The sequence below is a fragment of the Equus caballus genome, chromosome 11 (genome assembly GCF_041296265.1).
Source record: "Equus caballus isolate H_3958 breed thoroughbred chromosome 11, TB-T2T, whole genome shotgun sequence".
In the NCBI taxonomy this organism is placed as follows: Eukaryota; Metazoa; Chordata; class Mammalia; order Perissodactyla; family Equidae; genus Equus; species Equus caballus.
This window is the reverse complement of record NC_091694.1, coordinates 9382427-9395601: the sequence shown is the minus strand read 5'-3', so window position 1 is coordinate 9395601 and position 13175 is coordinate 9382427. Positions and strand designations below refer to the sequence as shown.

The 13175-nt window shown below is 40.1% G+C and overlaps 1 long non-coding RNA gene across 2 annotated transcripts; it reads left to right on the top strand.

Annotated features, from left to right (window-relative positions):
- Nucleotides 1–1194: 1194 nt before the first annotated feature.
- LOC111775762 (uncharacterized) lies at nt 1195–13051 on the top strand. 2 transcript variants are annotated; one of them, XR_002811742.2, is made up of 4 exons: nt 1195–1764; nt 4992–5187; nt 5996–6066; nt 12761–13051. It is a non-coding gene; the product is annotated as an uncharacterized lncRNA (long non-coding RNA). The 2 variants fall into 2 exon arrangements; XR_011422845.1 differs by lacking the exon at nt 12761–13051 and adding an exon at nt 6238–7746.
- The last annotated feature ends 124 nt before the right edge of the window (nt 13052–13175 follow it).

The following is a 13175-nucleotide window of genomic DNA, read 5'->3' as shown; positions in this document are numbered from 1 at the left end:
CACCCTCTATCATAATGTAATCTGAGGAGATCCGGACCATCTAGACATTCCATAGAACAACACACTCTTCCAGTGTATTGATAACATTGTGTTCCTCAGACCAGAAGAGCAAGACATGACTAGCACCTTGGAGGCCTTGGGAAGATGCACATACTCCAAAGCATGAGTGGTTACACCTTAGAAAGATACAGGGGCTCACCGTGTCAGTCAAAGTTTGAGAGACCCATCAGGGAGGTATAGCAGCACAGAGGTCAAGACTGTTGATGTTCTCTGCTAAGCAAAGAGTAGGTACTCAGAAATTGGAAGTTAATGTGATTATGGTATTGATGATAACTATAACCTTTGGAGTTTAGGAGCCGCAACCCTGCCTCTGCTGTTAACCTGCGCATGTCTTTAAGTCATTAACTTTGTTATGCCATGTGGCAATAAGATGCTTTGGATTTAGAATATTGGAGCTGGACCAAAACGTTGGCTCAGCCCCCTTAGTGGTTGTGAAACCCTAAGCATGTTATTTCATAGCTCTCTGAAATATGTATATTACCCCCTGTAAGGCTCACTTTGAATTAGATAATATCTAAAATATCCTCCATTTTGAATCTCCATAACCGTGCAATCCATGAAGGTGGCGACTAGCGACACGCAGCTATTTAAACTCACAGTTAAATTAATTAAATAAACTAAATTAAAAACAATTTCTCGGTTGCACTAGCCACATTTCCGGTATTCAATAGTCACAAGTGGCTTCCATATTGGAAAGCACAGACAAAGAACATTTTCACCATCACAGAAAGTTCTATTGATCATGCTGCTCTATAATACTAGTATAACATATTCCAGTCTTTTTGGGTCCAATACACACACACATAAACACTTAGAAATAAAACATACATAAAATAAGAGCTAACAGAGTACTAAATCAGTCATTCAGTAAGGGCTCAGTACTAGGAGATTCATACATATTATCTCAATTTCATACCACGACATCCCTATGAAATTGTTGTTAGGATTATACCATTTCTAGATAAGGAATATTTTTAGTTCTTAAGTGATTAAGATCCTTATCCCAGTCATACAGCCAGGAAGTGGTAAGTGAAGATCCAAACTCTTCGTGAATCCTCATGCTTAAGCACTAAACCCTACTTCCTTCCAATGAGCTTCCATGTTGACGGCCGTTACAACGTGATTGTCTTCTGAATTCCAACACGACGGATTCTTAGGGACTAGAACTCAAGTAGCTAGTAACTGGCTTGCAGGCCTTGGGAGGCAGAGACTCACCTGATTTTTTGGTTCTCAGGGCACTGTGTTGGAAAGAAAGAGAACATTGCCCAGAAATGCCTTCTTCTCTCTGGCTTTCAAGTCAATTTTTTGCCTCAAGCTGACATTTTGACCACTTCGTGCATCTCCCTCTCCTAATCTTCACACATATTCTTCTTTGATAATACGTATTTTTTCCTATACTACAGTCTGAAAATAGCAGAGATGCCTGGATGCTGTGTTATTCCTGAAAATAGCACAGCATAGATTCTAGTCTGAAAATAGCATAGATGTCTGGATACTGTGTTATTTCATTAATCTAATAATAATTCCAATAATATTCTGCTTTCACTCTATATGAAAGCTTCTTTTAAAGTTCGCATAAATGCGCGTGTTTGTGTGTGAAAGAAAACCACCTCACTTTTAGGACTGGAGGTTCAGAAGAATTTCTCGACACAGGCAAGTTGAGAACTGAATTTGATGTTTTGGAAGGAAAATGGGGATTCCCAGGTAAGAGTTGTGAAATCTAACTGATTGAAGTTCAACTGGCTTTAAATATTTTTTGAGATTAAATTGTACTGCACATTTTGAGAGACAGTAATGTTGCTTAAAGGCAACCTGGCTTGGAATCAGAAGACCTGGGTTTGGGTAGTAACTGTGTCATACATAGCCGTGGGACTTCAGATGGGGTATTAAACTATGGAGTCTCATTCTCCTCCTCTGAAAATGGTAACCATGGTGATACCAGCCTTACCTTCTATAGTGGATGCTGTAATGCACAGTCCAGATTCCACCTTTGAGACCGACGAAATTCTTTGCCCAGGTGTAGGAAGTATTTTCTGCTGACAGCAAACAGCCCCATCTGTCTCCAGGAATTGCCTTCAGCCTGAAGGCATCACCTTGTCCAAGGTTATGCACCCTTTCCAAGAGCAGCCCACAACCAATGTCTGATATATGTGGTAGACAAAGATCCAGTATCCTTACCTCAATTCAGGACATCTTTGAGGGGTCATCCAGCTCCAGAGCTCCCCATGGGATCAGCTGATGTCTCTGTTGTAACTACATTGCCATTCATTTTCTCTCTGCCCAATCCTCACTTTCCTCACTCCTTTATGATTATATACTCAAGAACTCTCCCCAGTTAATCACATGTAAGCAAATCTACATCTCCGAGTCACCTGGAAGTCACCTAGATTCATAGTACATGTAAGAGTTTTATTTCCTCACTCCCATCCCACAAATATCAAGCCAGACATACTATTAAAAATATTTTTGTGTGTTTTTGTATTGAAACATTTTTTTTCTAAAATATACAAATTAGGAGAAAACTTTGAAAGGCTTAACTCCTCATATGCCAATGAAATAACTGTAATCTGGATACAACCATTGCAATGTTTAATATCTTGGCCATTTTAGTGAGATCTAAGGTCAAAGTTAACATGACCAGCCTTAGAATTTTAAAACATTATCATCAGAAAAAGTTTTCCTTAATATTACTCAAAGTGCCTCATGCTACCCACTCTCCTCCTCATGATGTCTTCCCCAACACCCACAGTCAAATGAATCATTCTTTTCTTGGTGCTTCTGTGTCACTTTTTAAAAGTTGGGCGCAGTTATTTGTATACATGCTTCCCTTCTCCACTCGGTTGCAGCACTCCTTCCTGTGTGGCAGGAACTATAGAATATTCATATTTTATCCCACAGAATCAAATACATCACCTTTCACTTACTAAGGTGCCCACAAATACTGGCTGAATGTCAATTCAGGTAGTCATATTTGTTGTAGTTTATATGTTTATAGGGCCAATTTTCCTCCATTTTCTCTGAAGACTGCAGGAAAGAGAAAATATCTTTAAAATGAAGCCTGAGAAATACGTGTGATTGAAAAATAGTTTTTATAATTGTAAAGTTTGTTATATATTAAAAATGGCTACTGACACCATACGTTTGTGGCCAATTGCTTCTTGACAAGGGTGCCAAGACCACTCAATGAGGAAAGAATAGTCTCGTCAACAAACGGTGCTGGGACAACTGGATAACCATACGCAAAAAAGTGGAGTTGGACCCATACCTCATGCCATATATAAAACTTAACTCAAAATTAATGACAGAGATATTTTCTGAAAAATGCATAGTTAGGCAACTTTGTCATTGCACGACCATAATAGAGTGTACTTATACAAACCTAGATGGTGTAGCCCACTATATGCATAGACTATACGGGACTAATGTTATGGGACTGCCATTGTGTATGTGTTCTGTGGTTGACCAAAACATCATTGTGTGGTGAATGACTGTATAAGAATTAAAACCATAAAACTCTAAGAAGAAAACATAGAGTTAAATCTTTGTGACCCCGGACTTGGCACTGGATTCTTAGACATGACACTAAAAACATGAGCAACAGAAGAAAACTGGACAAACTGGATTTCATCACATTAAAAACTTTTATGCATCAAAGGACATTATCAAGAAAGTGAAAAGGTAACTTATAGAACGGTAGAAAATATTTGCAAATCAAATATCTGATGAGTTAAGTATCTAGAATGTACAAAGAAATCTTAAAACTCAACAACAAAATGGTAAACAACCCAATTTAAAATTGGGCAAAAGACTTCAATAAACATTTCCAAAGAAGATATAAAAATGGCCACCAAGCAAATGGAAAAATGCTCAACATCATTTGTCACTAGGGAAATGCAATCACAACCACAATGCTATATCACTTCACACCCACTAAGATAGGCTATAATTAAAAGATAGTAACAAGTGTCGGCAAGAATGTGGAGAAAGTGAAACGCTTATCCACTGCTGAAGGGAATGTAAAATAGTTCAGCCACTGTGGAAAACAGCTTAGTGGTTCCTAAAAAGTCAAACATAGAATTACTACATGACCCCAAAGTTCCACTCTGAGGTGTATACCCAAAAGAACTGAAAACAGGAACTCAAACAAGTACGTGTACATACATGATCATAGCAGCACTATTCACAATAGTAAAAGGTAGAAAGAGTGAATGAATGGATAAACAAATTGTGGTATATACTTACAATGGAAGATTATTCAGTCACAAAAAATAATAAAGTACTGATACATTCTACAACATGGATGAACCTCCAAAACATGGTAAGTGAGGGCCAGCCCAGTGGCCTAGTGGTTAATTTCAGCATGTTCTGCTTCAGTAGCCCAGGTTCAGTTCCTGGATGCAGACCTACACCACTCATTGGCAGCTGTGCTGTGGTGGTAACCCACATACAAAATAGAGGAAGATTGGCACAGATGTTAGCTCAGGGCAAATCTTCCTCAGCAAAAACAAAACGAAACAAAAAACACGCTAAGTGAAAGAAGCCAGACACAAAACGTCACATATTGTATGATTCTATATATATTAAACATCCAGAATAGATAAATCCATAGCAACAGAACACAGATTGATGGTTACCAAGGCCTGAGGGAAGGGGGGAATGAGGAATGGCTATTTAATGGATTTTATTTAGAAGTTATAAAAAGATTTTGGAACTAGATAAAGGTGAAGGTTGCACAACGTTGTGAATGTAATAAATGCCACTTTAAAATGGTGATTTTATGTTATATGAATTTAACCTCAGTAAATTACTTTTTTTTAATGTTAAATGGCTACTACTAAGAGAGGTTTTAAAATGTCTCATGTGTCAGCCCTCTGATTGTCCAAACACATCATTGATCTTAAGTCAAGGGAAGATGTAATTTATCCTTCCAGGTCCTTTTGAAGTTGGCAGACAGCAGACATCAGTATCATCCATCAGATTATTCATCAGTATTATTATTTTCTTCTCTTCTGTTTTGGAGTATATGAAGGATGATACTCCTCTGGTATGCCCTTGAATTAAGAAGGGCCACGTGACTCGCTCTGGCCTGTAAGCTGTGAGCAGAAGTTCCTCGTGTGATTTTACATGGTAAGAGATTCTCCGTGTTCTCTTCCTCTGCGGCAATAATAGGGAAAACAGCGTATGGGTTGACAGGGAGGTGTTACAACATTGACGCTCTCTGGAATGCTGAACTCCTGATGGAAGACAGTTGTCCTGTACGGTAAACTTTAAAAATGCAAGAAATTGACATTTGCTGTGTCAAACCACCGAAATGTCGTGCTTGTGATGCCACATAACAAAGCCTATCCTGGCTAATACAAAGTGCCACATGGGCAAAGAAATTTTGTATTTGCTAAGATTGCTCAAGTTAGGTCTATGACCCCCGTTGAATAGGCTGGCTAAAAATACATAAAACAGGGCCTTGCCCAGTGGCACAGCAGTTAAGTTCTCACGTTCCGCTTTGGTGGCCTGGGGTTCACTGGTTTGGATCTTGGGTGCGGACCTACACACAGCTTAGCAAGCCTTGCTTTGGCAGGCGTCCCATATATAAAGTAGAGGAAGATGGGCACAGATATTAGCTCAGGGCCATTCTTCCTCAGCAAAAAGAGGAGGATTGGCATGTTAGTTAGTGGATGTTAGTTCAGGGCTAATCTTCCTCAAAAGAAAAAAAAATAGATAAAACATCCTGGTACGTGGCAAGTACTCATTAAATGTTAAACTTTAGACATATCATTTGTAATGCTTGAGACCAACAACAAACAGGAGAACATAACAGGGGAAGAGAAATCCTGCAGAAATTCTTCCCGAGAACAATTCTTAAACGTCTATGCCACTCAGGGGAACCCTCTACAAAGTTATAGCGCATGTCTTCTCTCCTTCTCTGCTTTCTCCCCAGTGGGCTATTCCTCCTCAGAGCACCTCTCTCAGAAATTGTCTGGTTGCACAAAACCAGGAAGAAATATCCAGGTAAGGTGAATGTCATCTCTTTTCGAGATATAGCTCCTGATTTCTTTCTTATCTCTTTAAGAATATTTCAAAGTCACATGGCTGAGATTATGAGATACTCACCTTTAAAGACTATAGAGATTTACCTTTGTTTAAGGTAGAATCTGATCTCTGGTTGTCACCCTTTGGCAGATTAATCCCATGAAGTCTTTCATCCCTAAAGAAACAGCTGTGGAATGCTGTTAATCTCCTGAATCCAGAAAAGGAAGTTTATTGAGTTATCTAAGAATTTGCACTGTGTAGTCAGATGATCCAGGTTCAAAAACCAGCTCACCTGCTTACTGGATGTATGATCTCAGGAAACTTAGTTAACTATTCAATGTCTCTGTTTTGTCATCTACGAAATGGGAATAATTATTCTTACTTAATAAGGTTGTTGTGAAAATTAAGTGGGTATATATGTCAAGTGTTTAGAACAATTCCGGCACACAGTATGTCCTATGTAAGACTTTGCTAACTATTATAGGGAGCTATTCAGACACCCTCTAAACCTATGGTGATGAGAACTGGCTTGGAAGTAAAATGTAAGTTTAAATCCTGCCTAGGCTTCTTTCTAGTTGTGGGACCTCAGCTAGTCAAACTCTCTGAGCCTTTACTCTTCCTCGGTCAAATGAACAATATTTCTGGGAGGGATTGAGTAAAATAAAGTGTGTAAGTAGCTTAGCCAAGGAAGTGCTCAATTCATAATAATTCATGCCCCTGAAGGAACATCCTCTTAAACCATGAGCATAGCCACAGAGGTGATGCATTGATTAGCTTTGTGTCACTTACAACCAAACTCTTCCTGAAATGGCAGTTAGCAAACATAAGATCTTACTGGCTCATAGCACTTCCACAGAGGTCAATCATGAAGTTAACTTTAGTTAAAGCCAGAAATAAGTATCAAAGTGAGAGCCAAAGCAATCATTCTACCTTCCCATTTGTTGCCTCCACTGTTTTGTGCTGGCTTCCTTCTTTGTGCTTGTGCTTAGAAGCTCAAGATATATTAATTTAATAACACATATAGAGTAAGAACTTCTTCCCAAGAGTTCCAGCAAAAATCCCAGAATCCACTCTCATTAGACTACCATGATAACAATGCCCAACTTTGAACCAATCACTGTGCTCTGAAGAAGCGTATATGCTAACTAGACTGGGATAGGCAGTGTGCCATTTTTTCAGCACCATCCCAAGCATAGAGACTGAGAATCCAAAAGAAGTACTGTCCAAAAGAAAATGAAAGTATTTTTATTTGAAGAAGGAAGAATGGAAGCTGAGTAGGCAAATAGAGCAGCTTTCTACTAAAAAGACATCAGCGGAGTAAAGAGAAAAATAAAAAGAGGTAGCTGGCTAAAGATTCAAAACAGCCTGGGCATTGGAAGTTGCAACGGGACTTCGTATCCTGAAACTCACGGTGGGACTTTAACTTGTGTGTCCAGTGTTAGTGAATAGATTTTCCACTGCCGTACTCAGAGTCCCTTGCCTGGTTCCGATTTATGAGCAGCTAACAGGAGCGAAGTGTGGAGTTTGTGGCCACAGAAAACAGCCCTGTCCACTGGGTTTTGTAAGAATTAAACTTGTGATGTAACTGTTAGTAATAAGAGGCTGGAATCTTGGGATATCTGTTTGCTGTAGAACCAAAATAAAGCAAATTAATCAGCACGTGTTTGCTACAGGTAACAGAAAACGCAGATTCAACTGGCTTAAACAAAGAGGATATTATTCATTTCTTTAGCTAGAAATACAGAGAAAGGGCAAGTCCCAGGCAAGGTATGAGTGTGACTGAATTACATCAGCAAGGACTCAGATCTTTTTAAAGATTTATTTGCTCTTCCACACTCCACATCTATGTAGCCTAGGATGGTGGGCCCCAAGATGGCGGCAAGTGGCTTCATGCTGCCTCCTCAGGTTCAGCACCAGAGAGAAAAAACCGTTTCCAAAACATAAAACATAAGTTTTCCCTTTTGGTCTACTTGAGTTGTCAGGCCATACTATACTTGAGTATGTCAGGACATACTTACACTAAAAAATTATCTGTTGTTTATCAGAAATTAAAATTTAACTGGGCATCCTGTATTTTATCTGGCACCTCTAGTCCCGATTGACTTAGACTAATCCAGACTGTCCTCTAGAGGGAGGTAGGGAGGACACAGCAACAAAGTCAGGCTGCATATCTGTTTCATTTTTAGAAAAGAAGACAAACTGGATGCTAAAAATGCAAACATCAGGGGCTGGCCCGGTGGTGCAGCGGTTAAGTTCACACATTCTCTTTCAGTGGCCTGGGCTTCGCCGGTTCGGATCCTGGGTGCGGACACATGCACTGCTTGTCAAGCCATGCTGTGGCAGGCGTCCCACATATAAAATAGAGGAAGATGGGCACGGATGTTAGCTCAGGGCGAATCTTCCTCAGAAAAAAAAAAAGCAAACATCAGTGTCTGCTACCCCAGATGTCAGGGAAGGGATTTTGGAAGAGAAATTATGAGAGGAGCTGCTTTATCCGGCAAACAATCTCAAGGTTTAAATCCTGGATTAGTAAGTATTATAATTTAATCCAATCATACAAATATTTATTTAATACTTTTTTTTTTTTGAGGAAGATTAGCCCTGAGCTAACTACTGCCAGTCCTCCTCTTTTTTGCTGAGGAAGACTGGCCCTGAGCTAACATCATGCCCATCTTCCTCTACTTTATATGTGGCACGCCTACCACTGCATGGTGTGCCAAGAGGAGCCATGTCCGCAGCCGGGATCGGAACCGGCGAACCCTGGGCCACCGAGAAGCAGAACGTGAGCACTTAACCCCTGCGCCACAGGGCCGGCCCCTATTCAATACTTCTTATCAGTAAGGCACTGTTAAAGATTCTGGAGGCCTAATGAGTCCCTGCTTCCAAGGTGCTTCCAATGTAATAGGGAAAATTAAGCAACTGCAAGCACAGAATGTGAGGGCCATCATGAGAAAGATCTAGAGAGCCATAGAGTTCCAGGGCAACACTTTCCTGGAACCACTGGCCTTGGAAACATGCATTTAAGGATAGTGGATAAGAAGCAACATGAAAGAGAATCGGGAGATAAAGGCTAAAAGAAGACCTTAGGGCTAGTGTTCTATCCAAATCTGAAATATCCACAAGTTAGCCAGTAGAAAAGATGGTAAAGAAGATTTCTGAGCAGTGACGTGGCGTGATCAAAGCTGCATTTTGAGGAAAATCAGTCTGACAGCAATATGTAGAATAATTGTAGTGAGAAGAAAATGGAGGTAGAGAGAGCAAGCGTGGAATGGTCTAGAGCAATGTTATCAGACCTAATACCCTCTTTTGGTCACTTAGATTTTGAAAGCCTCCTTTACTATCTTGAGATGACATTCACCGAGAATATAACCTATCTACAAACATAGTTCCAGAAAAATAAGTAGAATGCCCTAACTGTAATATACAGAAGAAATGAGGTGATTATTTTATAATAAAACATATATTCTAGTACCTGGCTCATTAAACTACCAAATACAGCCCTCCACCTGTTTTTATATGGTCCATGAGATGATGGTGATTTTAAAAAAATTTCTAAATGGCTGTTTTTTTAAATGCTTGTATAAGTTCCTACATAGTATCCTTGACGCCATCTTGGCCATCAAAACCTAAAGTATTTACTATCAGGCTCTTTACAGGAAATATTTGTCAACCCCTATTCTCAGGAATGGCTTTATAATTTGCATGCCCCAGTACAAAGTGAAAATGCAGGCTCCTAATAAAAATTATTAAGAGTTTCAAGACAGTGATAACAGAGCAGTCAACCAAGAGCAGGGTCCACATCCATGAAGCCAATCCTGCCTGTTGTAGTGTATAAATACTGAGATGCCATTCCACTACAAGCATGATGAAGTAGCCAGATGTGTGAATGCACCAGCTGCAAATGCCAACTAAGACAAACAGGGCTGTGCACACCACACCATCCTATGTAGCAGCCCCCATACAAATGTGTTTCATCAAGTCCTGTGGTGATGTTTCCATTCTTGATGTGATTTTCCAAAACGGCAAACACCTCTTGAGGAATTTTTGAATAATGTGCAATATAATCTTTTAAAAATTTACATGAAAGTTGCGTTTCTGGAATATTCATGGAATGTTAAACCATAAAGAACTGTATTAATGTGTGAGACAAAATTAGTTTCTAGGCTCAGATAAGTATTAGTAGGTTTTATTAATGTTGAATGAAATGTTTTAAGGATGGTATGGGACTCAGGGTAATTCTTTGCTGTGAAGCGCTGGCCAACACGCTGCAGAATGAGCATCTTCACTGACTCCTATATGCTCAACGCCACTAGGGTCTCCACTGTCCTCATATTGTAACACCTGAAAATGCCCACAGACGTTTGCAAATCACCCTTTAGGAGGTGGCACTACCTGAGTTGACAACCATTAGTCTAGAGAATCTAATAATAATTAGATATCGGGTGGCAAGGGTGAGATATTATAAAAAAAAAGTTTGGGGTGCTCAGTTGGAATGGGGAAAACATGAGAGGGAAAATTTAAAGATGAAAAATGTGACATTTTGGACTGGCACAGTCCTTTTAAATGTATCAAGTCAGAATTGCTGAGGTTATCTCACTTTCTCCTTGCGACATTCCTTTGAGGTAGGTAGGCTGAATGCTAATAATATCAGTACCTTAGACCCATGCGGAGTTAACTCTCTTCAGCATTTTTATTTTACATTTCACAAAATGCAGATTCAGCATGAAGGATAGGTATTGCTCAATCTATTTAAATATTTTTATTAAAAATGTATATTCATTTCAGAGTTAATTATCAGCACTCATTATATGTAAGACGCATAGTGTGGGGGATATAGAAAAGAACAGTCTGAGACCTGGAAAGAGCAGGTAACTTGTCCAGGTTCCCATGACACATAGATGGTAGAGCCAGGACTAGAATTCAGCTTTTATGGTTCTTAATTCTGTAGTCGTCCAATTTTCTTCCCCTCATGGGGTCAACTAATTGGCCCAGCATCTGCTTTGGATAGAAGACATTTCAACTCGCAACTTAGAATAACAAGGAGGACATCATCAAGAATGATGACACCCAATTCTCTTCCAAGTCTTAAAAAGGCACTCACTTGGCACTCCTCCCTAATTGAAGGAGAGAGAGTAGTTCACAGACAGTTGGCAAGAGCTAAATGCCAGTGAATCCGCGTGAAGAGAGTATTCATATCTATGCTTTGGTACGGCCCATGGAAAAAACATGAGAAATGAGACATTGGAGTGTTTTTAAAAATTATTATTGTTGAGCCAGGCCCAGAACCCCACTACAGAGCCTATGGGTCCGGAACTTGGCAAGGCCCAAAATTAATAGTATTGTCATAAAGTTTATATATTATATATATAAATATGTGTATGTGTGTGTGTGTGTGTGTGTGTGTGTGTGTATCTTAAACTATACACCAGGAAAGAGGCTCATATAGGGTAACCACACCAGCCCACCCATAAATAATCCATGTTAATATTCTAAGAGAGGTCATGGACTGGAGTAACGTGCTGACATCTGGCTGCTTCTGGCAGGATAGCCTGGATGTTCTAAACAGATGGCCTTTAATTAGTGGTGGGTTGTCCCAGTAGAGGGCAGCTTGGGCGGGAATGGTTATTTGGACTACCCACCTCATGCCTGGCTCCTAGAACTCCTGGCATATTGTCTGAAGTGCCACTGTGGTTCCTGCCAATGGGTCTGATGTCACCGGATGGCAGCCTCTTGGGCTACCATCGTTTTGGAGGGAGGTTCTTTGGAGAGTCTCAGCAAAGACGCCGTGGAGCAGCTAGGCTGGGGACACTCAGGAGGTGGGTGAGGCTGGAGAGAATCTGTGGAGTAAGTTCCCTACCGGAACCTTTGGGTTTCGGAGTCGCAATTTCTGCTTATTCTTTTTGAACTCAACACACTCTGAACCCTTTCAGCAATAGGAAAAGATATGAACTAGGGAGTGAAGGTTTATACTTGTTTCCTACTACATATGACTTAAATGGCAGAGGAAAATGCCCAGAGGTCATTTTTAAAGAGCCAAGCTGCTGAAGGATCATAAGTTCTATTGCCCAGATGTAAAACAATCAGGCTTCTGTTTCAGATATAAAGAGAAAATGACTTACTGCGTCCAAAATGGAACACAACAGTGGGCAAAACCATGTCTTCAATTCACCAGGTCCTGAAAGTCCTGAGAACACGTGGGCCCCAAGCAGAGAGAGGGAAGCTTTTCTTCTGGACTAAAAATAATAAAATAAAATATTCCTGTGGTACCTGACCCTGAGCTGAGACGTCTGAGAACGGGACACGTTATGTGCCTTCAAAGCTAGGTTAGTTGTTGAGCTAAGCTCTGCTATCCATGGTAAAAGTGTGGTTTGCTTTGTGGACGTGTGAGCATTTAGCCAATTTCCTGTTGGGCTTTTCCAAAGATGGCCTTGGAATTTACTTTTCAGTAGGTGATAGTAGGGGGAATCACGCTTAGCCACCTCAGCTGTCCTCACACTGAGTGGAAACAAAAGAGCAGTATGAGAATAATTTTATATATCTTCAGAACTTTTAGCAGATGACTTCATTCACTTGCCTGGTCCCTCAATATCTTGCTGACAACTTTCATAGGTCAGGGTTCACTGTGATGCAGTTTCCAGACTTATGAATTGGCGTGATTTGCTCCATTATACAGAAATCCTAAAAGGCCAGGAAGAACATTTGTACATGCAATTTGAGGAAAACTACACTCTCTGGATGGGAGAGATCTCTTCGTCCAGCATGAAACATATCGTACAAAGACCTAATCGTAGAGAAGAGGCCTCCATCTATTTCAGACAAGGTGACCTTGAGGAAGTCTGAAGGAGCAAGGTCAAATCTGCCCAATTACTGGGAACTTTATAAAAGTCTTGAGACCCTTGAGAAGTATATAGATCCCAAGAAGAATCTGGTCAATAAAGAAATAAATCTTAAAGTTTTCTCTACACATACATGGAATATCTCCAGTCAAATATAATATTACATGGGCTGAGAATACCCAGGAGAGGAAAGATTGCAATGATTCCAATGTGAATTTCATGGATTTAAGTTGAAAGTTATCTCACGTCCAA